This window comes from Brienomyrus brachyistius, unplaced genomic scaffold (assembly GCF_023856365.1).
Source record: "Brienomyrus brachyistius isolate T26 unplaced genomic scaffold, BBRACH_0.4 scaffold38, whole genome shotgun sequence".
Taxonomy (NCBI): Eukaryota; Metazoa; Chordata; class Actinopteri; order Osteoglossiformes; family Mormyridae; genus Brienomyrus; species Brienomyrus brachyistius.
The window spans coordinates 3,018,261-3,039,564 of record NW_026042313.1 but is presented as its reverse complement, the minus strand read 5'-3'; the positions used below and the strand labels follow the sequence as shown (position 1 = coordinate 3,039,564).

Below are 21,304 nucleotides of genomic sequence, written 5' to 3'. Positions count from 1 at the left end.
ATAATTTATTTGCACATAACAATTACTTGTATCTTTAAGTATTAATTTTTTTTTGCATCACATTCTGTGTGTCTGTTTGGCACTATATATATGTTTGTCTATGGACTATGATGTTGCTGATATATGCACCAGAATTTCCCCTGGGATCAATAAAGTTAATTATAATGTCATTGTAGGTATTTGAATCTGTGTGCTTTCATTGTCATATTACTGCCAGGAGGGGGTGCTCAATCTCTACTATATAACAACCACAGGCACACAATTTCATCACAACACAGAATGATTTTAAAGAGACACAAAGCAGTTATAAACTACTCTAAACACCTGCAGATGCCTGTCAGTTTACAGCAGATTCACATGCAGCTCACCAATGGTTACTTTTGACTGAAGGGTAACAGGATGATAGGAGAGGGCAACAGTATGGGTATATTCTGATCATCTTAGGGAATTTCATTAGTGGAAACCAGCTCAGTGTAAGAGAATATGTCTGGTCAGCAACCCTGCACCACACATGTGAGTGCACAAGCACCAAGACACTAGGCAGTGTTTTGTCTTGTTGTTTATAAAGAATTACAGCAGGATAGCTGTGCACAATCTTTATTGAATGACACGGAGTATATCTTGTACTCTGTACAGGCAGGTAGAATTACTCTAACTGACTCTCAGCGAGTATGCATAAACAGATCACGTGTGCATTAACCAATCCACATAAAGCTTCTATTAAACACGTACACATCATTTAAATAATCAATTCCGTGTCTAACAAATTATGCAATATATTCTGCACGAATATTACATCCTCCTTGTTTTTGAATTTTTTTTTTCTTTTTACATGTATATAACTGAAGAGTCACACGCAAAACAATAACAGCAATACCACTATGATGGAATATCTGCAACCTTGTTTCCACATTACCTACAGGTCATGAACAGAAGAATGTATATCAACACAATACAATCACATTGTATCTGCCTGCACCCTTTTACAGCATTTACAAGTCCAAAATTGTTCTTGGCTTGACTTCACGTCCAAACCTTGTCCGGTAAGGGACAGTAGAAGTGGCTGACTCATTGGCTGCAAAGGAGGCTGGTTGTGTGATGCGGTGTTGGGCCTGCTGCCTGTTGTGGTCAAAACTCTCTTCGGCAGGACGTGCTCCCTTAGTGTGAAGAAGGTGTCGTCTGTTTCGTTTATACACCTGTCCACCGTCAGTTGCATGTATGTGATATGACCTTTCAGTATCAGCTTGCCTGATGACTAGAGCTGGTTTCCACTAGCTGTGCTCCTGGAATCGGATGTATTGTCCATTGCGCAGTGATGGCATTTGTTTAGCGGATCTGTCATAATACCTTTTCTGATGATTTTGTTTGTGAACTCTTCTGGAATGAAACTCTCAATTGTTAATCACTTTGGACTGAAGCTGCTGATGACTTCTGGGTAAGGTTAAGCGTAAGCGACGACTCATTAGAAGCTGTGCTGGTGATCTGAAGCCATCCACTGGGGTGTTACGATACTCGAGAAGACTCAGGCTCAGATCTTTCTGATCAGTACTGGACTTTTCCATGAGCGATTTGGCAATCTGTACTGCCTTCTCAGCCAAACCGTAGCTTTGGGGATAATGCGGACTAGTGGTAATATGGCTGAACTCCCAGGTGTTTGCGAACGTTTCAAACTCACTACATTTATACTGGGGGCCATTGTCCGATACGACAGTTTCAGGTATGCCATGTCTGGCAAAAACTTCTTTCAATTTGTTTATCATAACAGAGGATGTTGTGCTGTGCAGCTTGTCAATTTGAAACTACCTGCTGTGTCCTAGCGATCTACAATACCCCTTTTTTTCCCTATGAGTAGCCGACTACGCCACCCCAGGGACACTGCCCTGGGGACCCTAACACCCCAACCCTCAAAACAGCACACAGGTTCGAATCACCGGAAAGGGCCAGAGACGCGAGCCAGTAAAAGTTATTTGTTTTATTACATTCAATGAAAAGGTTCAGTAGTCCACACCATAAATCTAAAACCCCATAGGCGCCCAATCCCTGCCATCGACCCCGCACACGGCGTAATACACCAACACCGGTGACTTTACAGCACACGCACACGGGTGACGTCCACCATACACCAGGCGGGTGCGGCGCAAGGCTACTAGCCCTGAAACACAGATGAGGGAACAAAACACCAGGTTAGTAGGGTACCGCCGCTTTCCATTACCCCGCTAGGCCTGCTTAACCGCCCCCAAGATAAATACAAAATCACAATCAAAATAAATTAACAAACCAAGGCAAACACAAATAATTAATACATGCAATAAAATAAAGCATACCAAAACAACCAAAATACAAAATCTTGAGGCAGTATATGCATAGACTAGATGCCGCAATCGGCAGCGGAATAGCAGCACTCCGGGCAACTCCTGGCACCACAGTCCCGCTCTGGCCACCCCCACGAATCCACGTTCTCCACAGGATGCACAGATGTCGATCACTGGTAACCAGACAGACAAAACAGCGGCGAGGTCCACGTTCCCCAGTAAACCTGCAATATATTAAAATACTTACAGGCCACGCTAACAACTAAATACCCCGCTAATCTCCCCGATATACCTACCACCAACCGGAAGACTTATACCACTGCTGGGGCTGCCTTCACCACCTCCCCAACAGCAACAGGACGCAACTCCCCAGCGGCATGCATTTCACCAACCATGCGATCAATATACCGCAACCAATGGCTAAGGGATGGTTACGGAAACCAATTAACCCCCTGCCCACTCACAGCACAGCTGCTACTTCCACCGCCAGCAACAGGAACTGCGTCAGCACCATACCTAACTGAATCCACCCTCTATATAGCGCTAAGCCCCACCCAAAACACAGGGGAACCAATAGGGCAAAGGGATCAATATTCCCCACTTGGCTACACTGCTATAATAGTCCACTGTGTTTATATAGTTGTCCCTATTCCAAGCAAACTGATCATTTGCAACAGTTTGCCATGGCCTGTCTGGAATCTTGTGACTTATCATTAGCTCCTTCTTATTAGAAGTCCTGTGCTCAATACAGATAGGACAACGTTCAACCATCTCCTCGATCTGCTTATTCATCCCTGGCCAAAATAAAACATCTCGCGCTCTCTGCTTGCACTTTTCTATACCCATGTGGCCCAAGTGAATCCTGGAAAGCATCTCCCGCCATAGTGAAGTAGGAACAATGATTTTCTCACCCTTAAACAAGATGTCATTCATTTGAGTGAGCTCATCACTATGGTTCCAGAATTCAGCTATGCTCTGGGGGCATGATTTCCTTACTGCAGGCCATCCTTCCTTGATTATTTTCTTTAACAGCCTGAGCTGCAAGTCATTCTCAGTCTCTTTGCGGATGTTCTCTAATTTGGCATTACTGACGGGTAGGCTGCTGTACACTGTGTGGACCTGCATGTCCATTCCTTCTCGTAGGCTATCATCCTGGTCAGTCAGTGACTTTCTCGAGAGGGTATCGGCAACAGGGACTTGTTTGCCTGACTTGTGGATGATGGTGAAATCATACCTCTGAAGTTGTAGGATCATGCTTTGTAGTCTTGGAGGTGCTGCTGCGATTTTTTCATGATGGACTCCAGTGGTTTGTGGTCACTTTCCACAATAACATGACGACCATAGACATACTGGTGGAAGCGCTTACATCCAAATAAAATGGCATATAGCTCTTTTTCTATCTGGGCGTTATTAATTTCGCTGGCAGATAGTGATTTCGAGGCATACCCAATTGGCTTGCCATCTTGAAGTAGAACTGCACCTAAACCGTGCTTTGAGGCTTCAGCTTGTAACTTAAGCTGGCTAAGTCTGTCACAAACGGTTCAAATGGCTCGCTAGCTCCTTGAACTTTTTCATTGAATTTGTAACGCGTGAAAATAACATTGGATTTTTGCGCGAAGTATGCTTCAAATCGATCGTAGTACGATTTCAGTACCTTTCTTTCATCCTCCGTAAGCGACCATGTGTCATAGATGTCTCGGCCTTTGTCTCCGACCCATAGGAGTAGGAAGCTGCATTTTTCATCCCCTATCCTCTTGAACGGACCAGAAAACATTAAGTCGGCATGGAGTCTGAACTTGTGCCATGCTTCGGGCAGGTTGCCAGCATCCCAGTCCATGCGGGGCGACGGAACACCAGCGACGTCCATTGTGTCCGTTTTATTCACTTTTACTCTGACACCATGTTTTGTCTTGTTGTTTATAAAGAATTACGGCAGGATAGCTGTGCACAATCTTTATTGAATGACACGGAGTATATCTTGTACTCCGTACAGGCAGGTAGAACTACTCTGACTCTCAGCGAGTATGCATAAACATAAAGCTTCTGTTAAACACGTACACATCATTTAAATAATCAATTCCGTGTCTAACAAATTATGCAATATATTCTGCACGAATATTACAGGCAGCAAGGCAGCTGGACACCGCAAGGCAACGAGCAGAAGACTAAACATAGGTAAGCTTGTATTAAGGGCGGTATCACTGTTGCAGTGTAAGTACTCTAGAAAATAACATTGTCACCATGCAGCTTACTGGTGAAATTAAGGGAAAATAACACGTTAACATTTAGAAATAACTAATGTCCAGACTCACTTCCTTTCATAACCATATATGGACATACTTCTGCGGAAGAAAAATTGATGGGTTAGGCAAGAAGATTATCAGATCGGTGTCAATGTCTTAGGCCTTAGGAATGAAGAGAATGTGCAGACTGTGTGTGTCTGTGTGTGCATTTGCTTCTGTTCCTCTGCACATGCTCTGAGATTCAGCTGCAGGTCTTTGCAAAACTAGATAGAGAGAACCCCGCGGTTGAACCGGGAGTCTGTGGAACTGCTTGAGGTAGAAGAGAGGACTTCTGAGAAGGTGGTCCAGAGTTCTGAGAAGTGCTTGATTTTTGCAAGGACATTATGATATATATGTAATTGCATTTGCATTATTATAAGCTGTGTAACTGCAAAAGATTTAGTATGCATAAGACATACATTTGCTCATGATGACAATAGAAGTAAACAAGGGAACCATGGTTTGAATGAAAGAAGGCTTTGTGATGTACTATGAGCCCTCATACAAGCTGTGAAAACACACTCTGAAACATGATATAAGACAACAGAAGGTGACGTCTTGATAATTATGGGATGGAGTATCTACAGGGGTAACCAAGACAACTGTACAATTAATGTCAGGGTGTGCAAAAAGAATGTGCCTCTCGGGGTAGCAACCAGATATAATTAAATCACCCCTTGAAGTACTAACCCGACATTATTAATAAGCTTTTTGATAGGAAAATCGAATATGGTTTTTGGGGAAGCTTGGAAAAAGTATTTACTCACTCTGTGTGTCACCGTGACTGGGATGGGGATACTCTGTTCGTTTTACTGTCTCTTTTTGCTATTAAAGAAACTTTATCTTACTATGTTTCGACTTGAGTTACTTGTAGGAACTTTGAATACATTTTCAGTAAGGGACAGGTCTCTTTCTATTAGCAATAGTAAATTTTTAGCTGCCACACTTCTCCAGCATATAACATATTATTACAAAAAATGCAGCATATTACTTAGCTAGCTAAGTCACTGTGCAACACAGAGGTTTCTCAACAGCTATATCTGTGTCTCCTGAGTGTATTTGCACAGATGGTGAAAAGTCATATTATTTACTCTGTAGTAGTTTTCAACAAATGGTATACAAACAATTTTATTATTAAGCAACCTTTTAGGCTGAATTGCTTATGTTTGTTTACACTACAGAATGTTTATATTGAGTACTTAAACTTTGTAGAAAGTCAGAGCATGGATTTGGTCACAGTTTAAGTAAAAACAGTTTTGATTATGCTTAGAAAAATATTTATTTTAGGGAACGACAGTGATATTTCTTCTATGCAAAATTTGATGTGATTTTATGTAGCTATGCTTTGCTTATTTCTTGCAGTCTTTTCTCTATGGCCCATGTGGCACCCTAGGCAAGCTGCACACCCAAGCTCTTGGCTCATCTTGCCCTTTCCAGGATCTGGGGTTAATGTACTTCTTTATAAAATTGGGCTGAATCTCCCAGTGTTGACACTGAGGATTGTGACCTTGGTGTACTGAAACGGCTTTTAAGATCTGAAGAGATATCTTGTTGGGTTTTGGGTCTTAGTAGAGCTTCAGTTGATGAATGGATCTGTGGAAAACACATTACAATCAAACAAAGACACCCAGGAATGGTATAAAACAAAAGCTGAGTATCCTGCCCGGACATGGGTTACTGGGTGAAGTTCACTGGAGCCTGTTGGACGAGCCACTGAGGTAACCAGCCTCGGGTCTTATAACATTTTATGGCCCGAGCATTTGCCAAATTTCAGGTGGAGGATTGTTGTGGTACAGTAAGTATAAATGTGATGAACCTGGATAGGTCACACCTTGGCGATGGGTTAGGGTTAAAAATCATAGCACCCTGTTACTCTAGATCCACTTCTATGTACTTGTGGTAAAGAAGGTTGAAAAAGATGTAAATGGACAATGATTTTAGAGCTGTCTCTTGAGTCAGCTGAGCGTTACCAAGAGGCCTAGAAGGCTACAATGAAGACAGCTGCAGAAGCAGTGAGATCTCTGCAGTGAGACTGGTGGCTCCAAAAGAATTGGGAAGTAGTGCTTTATTTGCCCTTTGTAGAAGAACATTGCAATGCTTCTTTTCACACATTCGATCTTGTTCTCCTTTAAGACATACACAGGCATATACAGTTGAGAGTATAACTTGGGGTCCAAGTGCAGAGTAAGCCATTAATCCCATACCCCTGGACTATTTGGGGTGGTAAAGGGTCCTGCTTAAGGCCCCAACAGAGATTATTCTGCTGAGTACAGGACTTGAATCAGCAACCTTTGAAGTAAATGAGTATATTTTGAGTGGTAGAAGGAGTACCTTTAAGAGGTTTTAGGAAGGGTCTTTGCTCATCCAAGGCCCTTCATTAGATGGCTATCGGGTCTTGGAATTTGGGTTGCTTACTGGTTTAGCTATGAAGTGAAAGTGATTAGTTGTCAGTTGTGTTGACACACCACAACAACAAAATAATCCATATGTGACATAGCAGGGGTCAGCTAATTCAGCACTCAGGGAGCATTACTGTGCTCAAAGTACTACTTTGCTGGTCAGGGATTCAAACCAGCAATCTTTTAATTACAAGTGTGTTTCCATAACCATTAGGCCACCACTGCCCCATAGGGCCCTTCCGCCACAATGTGTTTTGGATCCGGGTTACTAATTGCTCACCCTTTTTTGTCCCTCAACTCTGTTATTAGTGATTTGACACTTGAGTCTTTTACCACCTCAGCTACTTAGCTTACCATTACTGCTCTAAGTCCTGTCAGCACTGAGCACATGGAGCTACACTGGCAGAAGAGGAATGGACTGGCAGGCCAGAATGCAGGTCATCTGCTGCCTGGGGTGAGCCATCATGCCTGTAACCTTGTTCTGTACTTTTGTTATCTTATACACCATGAGTAAAACATTCTCAATATGCAATATAGGTTTTGCAACAACAAAAAAATAAGAATACATTGAGGAAATTTCAGCTGTAGACCAGGGGATTCATGTATAAACGGTGCGTACGTCCATTTCAACGCTCACGTCGAGATGTATAAAAACTAAACTTGGCGCACCGCTACCCACATTCTCACGGCAGCACCACACATGGTGTATGCATGTTTCTGCTCGGTTTTCTAAGTGGTAAGTCACTGCTACTGTGGTTTCCCTTTTTAAACTCACAATCATGACGCTGACTTTATCCAATACACTGACATTAATTGTATGTTGTTTACAAATGTACGGCACCTGATTTTTATTGAATTTGTAACAATAAAATGGTGCAGAAAATGACCAAACTATTACAACTGCCATGGCAGCTCTTGCGTTATTGGAAGGCGTAGCTTATGGAAGAATTGGAAGAGAGCGCATATTGAGGGATCATAGTCAGGTGATCGCGCCATGCCAGCTGTATGGGACGGCATAATCCGCTTGTCACCCAGATATATAAAATTTCCTTACACTGTGGTTGAACAGGCAAACATTAAAGTGCAATTTGCAGTAATGTCCGATTTTCCCAATGTAATCAGAGCCAACGACTGCACTCATATTGCTATAAAGGCACTGTGATGCCCGACTCGTCCGCTCCTCGTGTGTGCCACGCCCCCCTGATTACCCACGTGTACTTCCCTGATTGTCCCCAGCTGTCTCTGATTATTTCAATCTGTCTTGTCCATTTAAGTCCTAGTCTTGCTTGTATCCCTTGTCCGTCATTGTGGTTAGGTGTTGGTATCCCTCGTATTCCCTGTTCCTAGTCTGTGTTCCCTAATAAACCCTGAGTTTTGCCCCGATATCTGCCTGGTTGCCTGCTCCATACCAGCCGACCCGCACGATCGCCGCTTTCCCTGCCCGTGATCGTGACAGAATGACGGACCCCAAAAAGAAAAAGAAGCAGAGAAGAAGGAGGATTCCGGAGGAGCCGATCCGTCTGGGAGCCTGTTCTCTGGCCAGGCTTTGGCTCTCGAGTGAGGTCGAGGAGGAGGAGCCCTTCCTCTCCCCTGACCCGGAGCCAGTCCCAGCAGAGCAACGACCACCCCTCGAGCGGTACTCATTCCGGCCCAAGCGAATGGTCAACTGGGGAGGAGTTAGAGCGGTGCGAGACAACATCCCGCGTGTACCCCGCATCCCAAAAAGGGCCACGCCCGTCTCGCCCGCACGGGACTTGCCAGTCCCGCCCCCAGCGGCAGCCACTGCGGAGGCGCTCCCCGCGCCTCTACCAGGGAAGACAGCTGCCCTTGCCAGCCAATTCTTCGCCCTCCAAGGGCTCTACTGGTGGGTGATGGAGGGTTCGGCAGCTCCAGGTAGCCCGGAGGTGGAACAGCTTACCGCGCGGATCGGAAAGGACTTTGACGCGTTCGCTCCCACCTCGGATCGAGCGGACCTCGAGAGGTTAGCCGAGGATATTAAGCGGCTCATCCAGCTCCGGAGAGGTTCGGCTCCAGCAACGGTACAACCGCCTCCCCTTTCTGACACGCCCGGAGAAGCGCGCCTTGGGGAGGGGGGCCCCACTCCCGAGCAGCCGCCACTGCCGGTGGATCCCGCTCCCGAGCAGCCGCCTTTGCCGGTGGACCCCGCACCGGTGCAGCCGCTTCTGCCTGCGACTCGGGCGCCTGCACAGCCGCCTCTGCCTGCGGCTCCAACGCCTGCGCAGCTGCCTCTGCATGCGGCTCCAGTGCAGGTGCAACCGCCTCTGCCTGTGGCTCCCACGCAGGAGCCGTCGCCGCTGCCTGCCCATTCTGAGCAGCAGCCGCCCCCGCCTGAGCTCCTTGGGCAGCCGCCACCGCAGTCTGCGGCTTCAGCTCCCGAGCAGAGGCTCCCTCTGCCTGCTACAGCTTCCGTGCCCACGCCTGAGGCGCTCCCTCTACCTGCAATTCCCGCGCCCGCTCCCGAGGCGCTACCTACCTTCCCCGTGACTTCTACTGAGACTCCTGCTCCAGACCCCACTCCAATCCTTTGTGCCCTAGTTCCCGAGGAGGTCCCAGAGAACTCCATCGAAGCTCCTCCCTCTTCGGAGGTGGAGGAGCTTGAATGGGACCCCTCGGGGACCTGGCTATTTACCCCGTTGCCCTTACCTCGGCAAACTCGACCCCGACTAGGGGTCGTGATGTCTGTGTCCCGCAAGGGGAGGGGACACAGACGTCGGACAGGGGTCCCTCCCGCCCTACCCCCTGGCTCATCCTCCCTCGCCGGCGCTGCGGCTAGGTCGGCACCTGCAGGTCCTGGCGCTCCGGGTTGGGAATCGCCTGCAGGTCCCCCTTCGCAACCTCGTCACCCTGTCTCGCTCCCTCCGCCTGTTCCACGGCGGTCGCCTGCGGGTCCCCCGATGGCGGCTCCTCGGTCACCTGCAGATCCTCCCGCTCTGGCGCGTCGGACGACGTCGCCGCCTGCTGCGGCTCCCCCCCTCTCCTTGCCCTCGCCAGGGTCCCTTCCAGCTCCCTCGTCGCCTTCCCTGGTCTCCCCTCCGGCTCCCTCCTCAGTCCCTCTGTCTGTCCCTCATCCCGCCTCCTCAGCCGTTCCGAGGTCCCCTCCGGCTCCGGCCTCCCGGCCGCCTGCGGCCCCTCCGGCTGCCTCCTGATGCCTGCTGCGGCTCCCTTGGACTCCCCTTTATTCCCCCTCCTTCTCTCCCTACTCTTCCGTCTTCGTCCCTCCTTCGTTTGCTCCTCGTCCCTCTGTTCCGCCCTTCTTTTCTCCTTGCTCCCCGGTGTTCCCTCCAAACACTCCCGGTCCTTTTGTTCCACCCGTTCCTTCTGTTTCCCCCTTCTTCATCTGTCTATTCGCCTTCCCAGCCCTCTGTCAGATTTTTTCCTATGTCTTGTCCCTCGCTATGTTCTGTGCCTCAGTCTTGTTTCCAGTTCTGCGTTGACCATTGTGTTCTTGTTTTTCATGTCCAGTTTTCCCTCGTCCCGTCCTTCGCCCCTTCCTAGGCACCCCTGGTGAAGCGCACCTTTGGGGGGGGGGGGTTCTGTGATGCCCGACTCGTCCGCTCCTCGTGTGTGCCACGCCCCCCTGATTACCCACGTGTACTTCCCTGATTGTCCCCCGCTGTCTCTGATTATTTCGATCTGTCTTGTCCATTTATGTCCTAGTCTTGCTTGTATCCCTTGTCCGTCATTGTGGCTAGGTGTTGGTATCCCTCGTATTCCCTGTTCCTAGTCTGTGTTCCCTAATAAACCCTGAGTTTTGCCCCGATATCTGCCTGGTTGCCTGCTCCATACCAGCCGACCCGCACGATCTCCGCTTTCCCTGCCCGTGATCGTGACAGGCACCTTCAGAGAATGAATTTGCTTATATAAATAGAAAGCACTTTCACTTTATTAATGTACAAATTATGTGCGATTCGAACATGCGTCTCATTAATGCATAGGTGTCACCACCATTAAATCTGAGGGGGACGTGTCCTCCTCACATTTCATAATTATTCGTTTGGATCCCCCCCACATTTAACATAAAATATTAGTTTTATGCCAGTGTGTACCTCCCACATTCAAAATGCTTCTAACGCCCTTGCATTAATGTTGTGACTAGATGGCCTGGCTCAACCCATGATTCGTTCATTCTCAGAAACAACAAACTTGAAAATGGGGTGGTACGTGATGGCAGGCTGATCGGTAAGAAGATTTTTCCCATTTTATAATTTGGTCCAGTATTGTAAGTTTTGTTTGATTTAACCATTTGACAGTTCCTTAGGGGACAGTGGGTGCCCACTGAAGTTGTGGCTTCTCACGCCACTCGCAACCCCCCAGAATGAACAGGAGCAGCGTTATAATGATGCCCCCCATTCTCGGGCTCGGGCGGTGGCAGAGCGCACTGTAGGGCAGCTTAAAGGCTGCTGGCACTGCCTGGACAAGACCAATGGGGTACTACTATACAGTCCACAGAAAGTGTCGCATTGTACACGCATGTACTGTAGCATGCTGCACAATCTGGCACAACATTGTGGCTTGCCGGTATCTGAAGAGTTTAGGTGAGATGAACCTGAGCCACCAAATTTTCCGGCAAATGGAGCAGCATTACAACTTCATTTGAATGTAATAGCAAGAATGTAAAACAGGTAACCAAACACTGCATTTATTTTTTAACTTAATGTGTTGTTAATATCACACAGCGTATCATTTGGATGTTTTAATTCATTGGCAACATATCTTACAGCATTGACTATTGCATTTTGTGACTGCAGCACAGCTTCAGTCAGCACACGGCCGGACGGTCGCCCCCTGGTTTCTGAGGCACGGGAATGTGTGCAGCCAGCGCCCAAAGATGTGCTTGGCACAGCAGCACCATCGCCGTCTGTGTCGTCCTCGGCATTGGGGGCACCTCTTGTACTATTGTCTGTATGAATAAACAAACAGAATAAACAAAAGTAACAACGCATCTGCACCCTATTTGTTATTCATAAACATGCAAGTAATTCAAACAAGTATGCTACAAGAAAAACTCACCCGTGTTGACATCAGCATCCCCCTCACCCGATAAAGTGTGAGACCGGGGATTCCGCCACCTCCGCCTGTGCTGCTGGGACTATTAGAGTGAGCGGCTACTCGTCAACTTTAATGTCCGACCACTTCTTTTTAATTTCGGCCACCGTGCAAATAGATAAAAAACTTTTAACTGACTCCGCCACTTTCTGCCGCTCTGTCAACTTTAGTGCTGATGCCACTACTTAAACCACCAAATAATATCACCTTTCTTTTCTCGATGTCTGTTAACATGACCTCCACTTCGCACTTGCTGAAATACTTATTTTTCCCACGTGGTTTATACATTTATTGAGACAAGGCCATAGCTTGGAGTTACAGTGATCAGTCAGTCCAGCTGGTTCACATCTCCAGTCCAAACTAAATAGAATGTGCTGAGCACCAGCCTTCCAACAAGCAGTCTCTTTGGCCAAACAGCTAATGTTGTTTCCTCCTGAATGAACATCCTTCAGTGAGGTGTGCCTTCCCTCCTGTGGGCTGACAGAGCACTGTGGAGCAGCCCACACATAGTACAACAGTCTGCGCGTGGCTGAACACGTGATCTTGTAGCACCCTGGACACTTCACATCCATGAAGTAAGAGTTAGGGCATTGCACAAGCCTCTTCTTCTTGTGCCTCCTCTTCTCCTCCTCAAGGGGTAGGTGCAAAAGATCTTTAGCGAGCTGGCTGACTTCAGCTACTCTGATCGATCTAACCGAAAGAGCGCATGACTTGCCTGACTTCATACATTCCTCTCCTGGAGCCGACACCTTACCGTGGTGGAGAGGTTTGCGTGTTCCAGTGATCTCAGGAGCTATGTTGTCTGTGTCTATGTTGCTTTATGCCCCTGGTAGGGTCACCTAAGGCAAACAGGTCCTGGGTGAGGAACCAGACGAAGTGCGGCTCAGAAAACCCCTTATGAAGAAAACAATTTTGGAACCACGTTTTCCCTTGCCTGGACACGGCTCTTTAAGAAGGGGGACCAGAGGGTGTGCTCCAACTACAGGGGGATCACACTCCTCAGCCTCCCTGGTAAGGTCTATTCGGGGGTCCTGGAGAGGAGGGTCCGCTGGATTGTCGAACCTCGGATTCAGGAGGAGCAGTGTGGTTTTCGCCCTGGCCGTGGAACAGTGGACCAGCTCTATACTCTCAGCAGGGTTTTGGAGGGTTCATGGGAGTTTGCCCGACCAGTCTACATGTGTTTTGTGGACTTGGAGAGGGCATTCGACCGTGTCCCTCGGGGAGTCCTGTGGGGAGTGCTCCGGGAGTATGGAGTACCGGGCTTCCTTTTAAGGGCGGTTCGGTCCCTGTATGACCGGTGCCAGAGCCTGGTCCGCATGGGCGGCAATAAGTCGGACTTGTTTCCGGTGAGGGTTGGACTCCATCAGGGCTGCCCTTTGTCAGCAATTCTGTTCATAGCTATAATGGACAGAATTTCTAGGCGCAGCCAGGGCGTTGAGGGTGTCCGGTTCGGTGACCTCAGGATTAGTTCTCTGCTTTTTGCAGATGATGTGGTTCTGTAGGCCTCATCGGACCGTGACCTTCAGCTCTCAGTGAAGCAGTTCGCAGCCGAGTGTGAAGCGGCTGGGATGAGAATCAGCACCTCCAAATCCGAGACCATGGTTCTCAGCCGGAAAAGGGTAGAATGCTCTCTCCGGGTTGGGGATGGGGTCCTCCCCCAAGTGGAGGAGTTTAAGTATCTCGGGATCTTGTTCACGAGTGGGGGAACGATGGAACGGGAGGTCGACAGGCGGATCGGTGCGGCGTCAGCAGTCATGCGGGCGCTGCATCGGTCTGTCATGGTGAAGAAAGAGCTGAGCCAAAAGGCGAAGCTCTCGATTTACCAGTCGATCCACGTTCCTACCCTTACCTATGGTCATGAGCTATGGGTAGTGACTGGAAGAACGAGATCGCGGGTGCAAGCGGCCGAAATGAGTTTCCTCCGCAGGGTGGCTGGGCTCTCCCTTAGAGATAGGGTGAGGAGCTCAGTCATTCGGGAGGGACTCAGAGTAGAGCCGCTGCTCCTCCGCATCGAGAGGAGCCAGATGAGGTGTCTCGGGCATCTGATTAGGATACCTCCGGGATGCCTCCCTGGGGAGGTGTTCCAGGCATGTCCCACTGGGAGGAGACCCCGGGGAAGACCCAGGACACGCTGGAGAGACTATGTCTCCCGGCTGGCCTGGGAACGCCTCGGGATCCCCCCAGAGGAGCTGGATGAAGTGGCCGGGGAGAGGGAAGTCTGGGCTTCCCTGCTGAGACTGCTGTCCCCGCGACCCGACCCCGGATTAAGCGGAAGATGATGGATGGATGGATGGATGGGTTTATACATTGTTGTTTAAGAAAAACTGAACGAAGCTGGCATTTATACAGATTTACATATGCAAATATACATAAGTATGGGCGGGTCGGGGGGGTGGCAGTGGGCTCGTTCATGTACGTAAAATTTCGTGCTCATTGGAATTTATAAATGGAATTTGCTTCGATCTGTGCTTACGCAATTTTATGCATCTGGATTTTTTCTTGCTTACGTACATTCCTAGTTTTGTCCGTACGCCATATTTTAGTGTGAATTCTACGCACGTCGTTTGAACAGGGCACACACACACATCAAGTGTGGAGGCAGTGAGCCCAGATGAACAGCTTCTCTTAGCAGTTACAGGGCCTTCAAGTGGAGTTGGATTACTGGATAATTCAGAGATACCGTTGTCTAAGACTTTCAGTCCCGAGTCATGGTATCTGGACCCAACTGGTACTCTTTATCTTACAATGTCAAGGTTGGGAATGAAAGAGGAAGAAAGGAGGGTTTTATCTTGGGTTGCATACGCATACCTTTAGCATACTCTAGTGTGGGTGCAAGCAAAAACACCTCTAATGAGAACAATTTATGACTCAGACACCCCTATCTTACAGCAATGGAATTACATTGGCTTGTACAACCCAGTGTTATATATTAGATTTTGGTAAAGAACAATTTAGAATGTGCTTGGATGGTAGGTTGTGGATTGAGATGTGCTAGAAAAGGATTGAAATGCTCATGGTTGGTGGATCATCATCTTAACAATGCATCTCCTGGTCAGGGTCACAGTGCAGATTACCTGACCAGGCAATTCTTTTAAACACCACAGCCTCTACCTCATTTGGTGATGGGGGGGGTTCCCAGGCGTTCCCAAAGTCAGGTAGGAGATATGATCGCAATGGCATGTCCTGAATCTGCCCTGGGGCTATCCAGAGAGGCAAGCCTAGACAACCAGATGGCACTATTATAAGAAAAGATCTCACAGACCTCAGCTGTGCCTTGAGGTCCCTATCGATCATCGAACTCCTCAACCACTGAGAGTGTTTGTACTTGTGACCTTATTCTTTTGGTAAATACTCAAGGCTCATGACTACAGGTAGAGATTGAAACTCAGATTGAGAGGTGAACTGTGGGCCTTGTCTGATGGCTTAGTTCTTGCTTCATTTCCTCGGAATGCCTCCATCTCTGTTAAAGTGCAGACACCAAACTGATTCTCCTGCCAGTCTCACAATGCCTCTTACTGTCACTTTCCCTATCACCTGATGACCAGAACAAATTAGATGTCATTCCAACTATGAGTGGGACCTGATATCTGTCCAGGACAATCACTATAGTGATCCTAGTATAATGCAAGAAGATGGCTATATAATAAGTAATTTGCCAATTACACCCATTGAAACACATATTGAATTACTTTAATGTGATGTCCGGTAGTCAGAGAGGAGACAGACCCCGTAATGCAGTAGCAGGGGCATTTATTCAGAAAGCCAGGAGCAGACAAAACCAAAGGGGAGATCCAAAAGAGAATTTGAGAGGCAAGTGAGGTTCTGGTAGCCGGGGAGGCCAGACTTACACTCAGGCAGGAGATGAGACCACGATGGGGAGGGAAGAAAGAAGACGATGGGTCAGGGGTGTAGGGCAGGCAGGCAGGGTAGGCAGGAGCAGGTGGGTAGGCAGGACAAACAAGGCAGGCAGGACAGCAGGTCAGTACGCAGCAGGCAGGGCAAGTGGGGAAGACAAGAGACAAAGAAATCCTCGGTGAGTTGCTAAACATGGCATCAATACTTCTCAATGATAGTGATGTATCATCTGCTTTAGTAAGCGGAGCGATCAGCGAGGAATTGCCCGCCTGTGTGGGCGTGACAGTCAAATTTTATGTTAAATGGAGATAAATTTGAAATTTGTTTAATATATTAATTAACTGATTATCATTAAATAATTGATTTACTAAAAAAAATCTATCATTAAAAATTAAATAAGCAAGCTGCAGTAGGTAGACATAATCCATAGATGGGGAATTTTGGTCTTCAGTCTATGATTGGCCAGTCAAGTTAGTATGTATTTGTAATCTACTATCTTTACAACTTGGTCCTCCAGCTATCTGTAGTTAGGCTGTAGATCACCATGAAATATCACAAAATTATAGCAACACAGGCCTATATGTTAATAACAAATCAAAATATTGTTGCAAGCAGTGGTGGAACAACTGCACACAAGGGCAGAATTGCCCCGGGGCAAAATACCGATCGGGCTCCCCTCCCACGCACGCGTGTATGTGGCGGCACTGAAACGAGTTTTAAAGTGTAGGTACAGGATCACAAAAAACATAATGAGAGAATTCGACTGTCCCTCACAAAAACTGTAAAACTTTAGTGGCTAAATTGCGTTTTCTATGCCTTTTCAGACAGGAGGAGATTTGTTTGGCTATGCCTAGAAATGTTTTATACAATTTAGACAGCACAGAATCATTAACCTACTTTAACACATTTATTTACACAACCACATATTTCCCACATTTTGACATCAGTGATGTGTTACGTCCTGCGGTGGATGAGCAAGCAGTAAGTATGGATGGATGAGGCAGGCAGGCAAGATTGCGGGAAACGAGGGTTTATTTGGGGAGACAGGGCAGACAGTGACGTATTGACACTAGGAAACATCAGCAAACATCAATGACGGACACCCAGCTGAGGAAGACATGGACTGATATACGTAAGACAAGGCAAAACAACAGGGAACAGCTGGGCACAATCCGGGAAGCACACGTGGATGATCAGGGGGCCTGGCACACACGAGAACTGGATGCGCAGGTCATAAAACAGTGAAGATACAGTCTCTTTATTTCTTGACACCACCCCTCCCGATTAATCCAGGCTTGGAACACCGGTGTTACGGGAAATTCAGTTCCCCTGTGTTCCCCGTATCGCTCGCTGATTTAAATCATGACGTCACTTGCTACTAAGTGTTAGATGGATTCACTTTAGTTAGACAGTTTCTCTGTCGTTTTAATGTCTTTCTACGAAGCTCTTGAGGTAAACAAGCCATTTATTTTAAAACATCACATGCCTTTTCGATGTTTTTTTGTTTTTACAAATACTAAATGAAATTATTAAATTCTCTGGATACAGATATTTCTTGATGAAAACGGTAATCTTGCTTGTAAGACAATATTATGCGTGACGATCTACTGTACACTCAAATGTAATAATGTACCTGAGTGATTTTCAGATGTCACACATACATCTTTGCTTAAATATTAGGGGAAACATTATTTCCTGACATCTGGGATATTTGGTTCCCCCCTGTTAAAACAGGCACACAGCAACTGTGGACCTCAGTACTAATAAAACTACTGTATTCTGATGTAGTTATGTACCCGAGTGATTTTCAGGCGTCACACATATATCTTTTGCTTATTAGGGGAAATATGATTTCCTGACATCCATTCTAAACCATTCTAAATATTGTACATAATAGGGTCAGGTCAGGTCAGGTTGGGGAGCATGTGCACCCATCACACAGTGAAACTCCTCAGGATCCTGGCCTACGATCCCCCAGGCAGATACATGGTCCAGTCCCACCCTCTGGAAATGGCCATCCAACTACCGCAGCCAGGTGTTACGTGAGGGTCTCCTTGGCCTGGTCCAGTCACTTGGGTCCTCAGCAATGAGGATCCTGCGAGCTGGATCACCCTCAGGGAAACACATCACATGGTCGTTGTGCCATAACTGATGCTCCCTCACACTGCAGGTAATGTGCCTCATTCAGAACTTCTCTAGCGACCTCTCTTTCGACACAAAGTCAAACCAGCAGTACCCAAGGATACTCCGAAGAGACACAGTACCGATGGAGTCCAGTCTGCATCTCAGCTCACTGGATAGTGTCCATGTCTCACAGCCATATAGCAAGACAGAGAACACCAGGGGCCTCATGTATAACCACGTGCGTAGAATTCACACTAAAACATGGCGTACGGACAAAACTAGGAATGTGCGTAAGCAAGAAAAAATCCAGATGCATAAAACTGCGTAAGCACAGATTGACGCACATTCCCTTTATAAATGCCAATGAGCGGGAAATTCTACGTACGTGAACGAATCCACAGGCACCCCCCGACCCACCCATAATTATGTATATTTGCATATGTAAATCTGTATTAATACCCGCTCTGTTCTGTTTTTCTGTTTTGCTATTGGACTTCTGTGCTCGTCAAGGATTGTCCATGATGAACACCATGTTCAGGCATAAGGGCGTCCATACGTGCACTTGGCACCAGGATACCCTAGGCCGCAGTTCGATGATCGACTTTGTAGTCGTGTTGTCGGACTTGCGGTCGCATGTCATGGACACTTGGGTGAAGAGAGGGGCAGAGCTGTCCACTGATCACTACCTAGTGGTGGGTTGGCTCCGCTGGTGGGGGAGGAAGCCGGCCAGGCCTGGCAGGTCCAAGCGTATAGTGAGGGTCTACTGGGAATGTCTGACAGAATCCCCTGTCAGGAGGAGTTTCAACTCCTACCTCCGGCAGAACTTGTCCCATATCCCGGGGGAGACATTGAGTCCGAATGGGCCATGTTCCATTGGCTCCATTGTGGAGGCAGCTGACTGGAGCTGTGGCCGTAAGGTGGTTGGTGCCTGTCGCGGCGGCAATGCCCGAACCCGCTGGCGGACACTGGTGGTGAGGGATGCTGTCAAGCTGAAGAAGGAGTCCTATCAGGCCTTTTTAGCCTGTGGGACTCCAAAGGCAGCTGACAGCGACCGGTAGGCCAAGTGGGATGCGGCTTCGGCGGTTGTTGAGGCAAAAACTCGGGTGTGGGAGGAGTTTGGCGAGGCCATGGAAAATGTCTTCCGGACGGCTTCGAGGAGATTCTGATCCACCATCTGGCGGCTCAGGGCGGGAAAGCCGTGCAACATCAACACTGTTTATGGTGGGGATGGTGAGCTGCTGACTTCAACTCAGGATGTTTTAGGTCGGTGGAAGGAACTTCGAAGACCTCCTCAATCCCACCGACACGCCTTCCGATTTGGAAGCAGAGTGTGGGGACTTAGGAGTAAACTCGCCTATCTCTGGGGCGGAGTTCCTCGGTGGCCGGGCCCTGGGGGTGGATGAGATTTGCCCGGAGTTCCTCAAGGCTCTGGATGTTGCGGGGCTGTCTTGGTTGACACGCATCTGCAGCATTGCATGGACATTGGGGGCAGTGCCTCTGGACTGGCAGACCAGGGTGGTGGTCCCCCTCTTTAACAAGGGGGACTGGAGCGTGTGCTCCAACTATAGGGAGATCACACTCCTCAGCCTCCCTGGTAAGGTCTATTCGGGGGTTCTGGAGAGGAGGATCCGCCGGATTGTCGACCATCGGATTCAGGAGGAGCAGTGTGGTTTTCGCCCTGGCCGTGGAACAGTGGACCAGCTTTATACTCTCCGCAGGGTTTTGGAGGGTTCATGGGAGTTTGCCCGACCAGTCTACATGTGTTTTATGGACTTGGAGAAGGCATTCAACCGTGTCCCTCGGGGAGTCCTGTGGGGGGTGCTCCGGGAATATGAGGTGCAGGGCTTCCTTTTAAGGGCAGTTCGGTCCCTGTACGACCAGTGCATGATATGGTCCGCATGGGCAGAAATAAGTCGAACTCGTTTCCGGTGAGGGTCAGGGCTGCCCTTTGTCACCGATTCTCCATCCATCCATCCATCCATCCATCCATCCATCCATCATCTTCCGCTTAATCCGGGGTCTGGACTGGCAGACCAGGGTGGTGGTCCCCCTCTTTAAAAAAGGGGACCGGAGGGTGTGCTCCAACTATAGGGGGATCACACTCCTCAGCCTCCCTGGTAAGGTCTATTTGGGGGTCCTGGAGAGGAGGGTCCGCCGGATTGTCGAACCTCGGATTCAGGAGGAGCAGTGTGGTTTTCGCCCTGGCCGTGGAACAGTGGACCAGCTCTATACTCTCAGCAGGGTTTTGGAGGGTTCATAGGAGTTTACCCGACCAGTCTACATGTGTTTTGTGGACTTGGAGAGGGCATTCGACCGTGTCCCTCGGGGAGTCCTGTGGGGAGTGCTCTGGGAGTATGGGGTACCGGGCTTCCTTTTAAGGGTGGTTCGGTCCCTGTATGACCGGTGCCAGAGCCTGGTCCGCATGGGCGGCAATAAGTCGGACTTGTTTCCGGTGAGGGTTGGACTCCATCAGGGCTGCCCTTTGTCACCGATTCTGTTCATAGCTTTAATGGACAGAATGTCTAGGCGCAGCCAGGGCGTTGAGGGTGTCTGGTTTGGTGACTTCAGGATTAGGTCTCTGCTTTTTGCAGATGATGTGGTTCTGTTGGCTTCATCAGACCATGACCTTTGGCTCTCACTGGGACAGTTCGCAGCCGAGTGTGAAGCGGTTGGGATGAGAATCAGCACCTCCAAATCCAAGACCATGGTTCTGGGATTCGGGATGGAGTCCTCCCCCAAGTGGAGGAGTTTAAGTATCTCAGGGTCTTGTTCATGAGTGGGGGAACAATGGAACGGGACATCGACAGGCAGATCGGTGCAGCATCAGTAGTGATGCAGGCACTGCATCGGTCTGTCATGGTGAATAAAGAGCTGAACCAAAAGGCAGAGCTCTCGATTTACCAGTCTATCCACATTCCTACCCTCAACTATGGTCATGAGCTATGGGTAGTGACTGAAAGAACGAGATCGTGGGTGCAAGCGGCCGAAATGAGTTTCCTCCGCAGGGTGGCTGGGCTCTCCCTTAGAGATAGGGTGAGGAGCTCAGTCATTCGGGAGGGACTCAGAGTAGAGTCACTGCTCCTCCGCATTGAGAGGAGCCAGATGAGGTGGCTCGGGCATCTGATTAGGATGCCTCCTGGATGCCTCCCTGGTGAGGTGTTCCGGGCATGTCCCACTATGTCTCTCCGCTGGCCTGGGAACGCCTCGGGATTCCCCCGGAGGAGCTGGATGAAGTGGCTGGGGAGAGGGAAGTCTGGGCCTCCCT

General features: G+C 48.4%; 1 pseudogene; it reads right to left on the bottom strand.

Annotated features, from left to right (window-relative positions):
• Positions 1–11,567: 11,567 nt before the first annotated feature.
• LOC125722386 (40S ribosomal protein S27-like) lies at positions 11,568–14,476 on the bottom strand (annotated as a pseudogene).
• Positions 14,477–21,304: the final 6,828 nt, after the last annotated feature.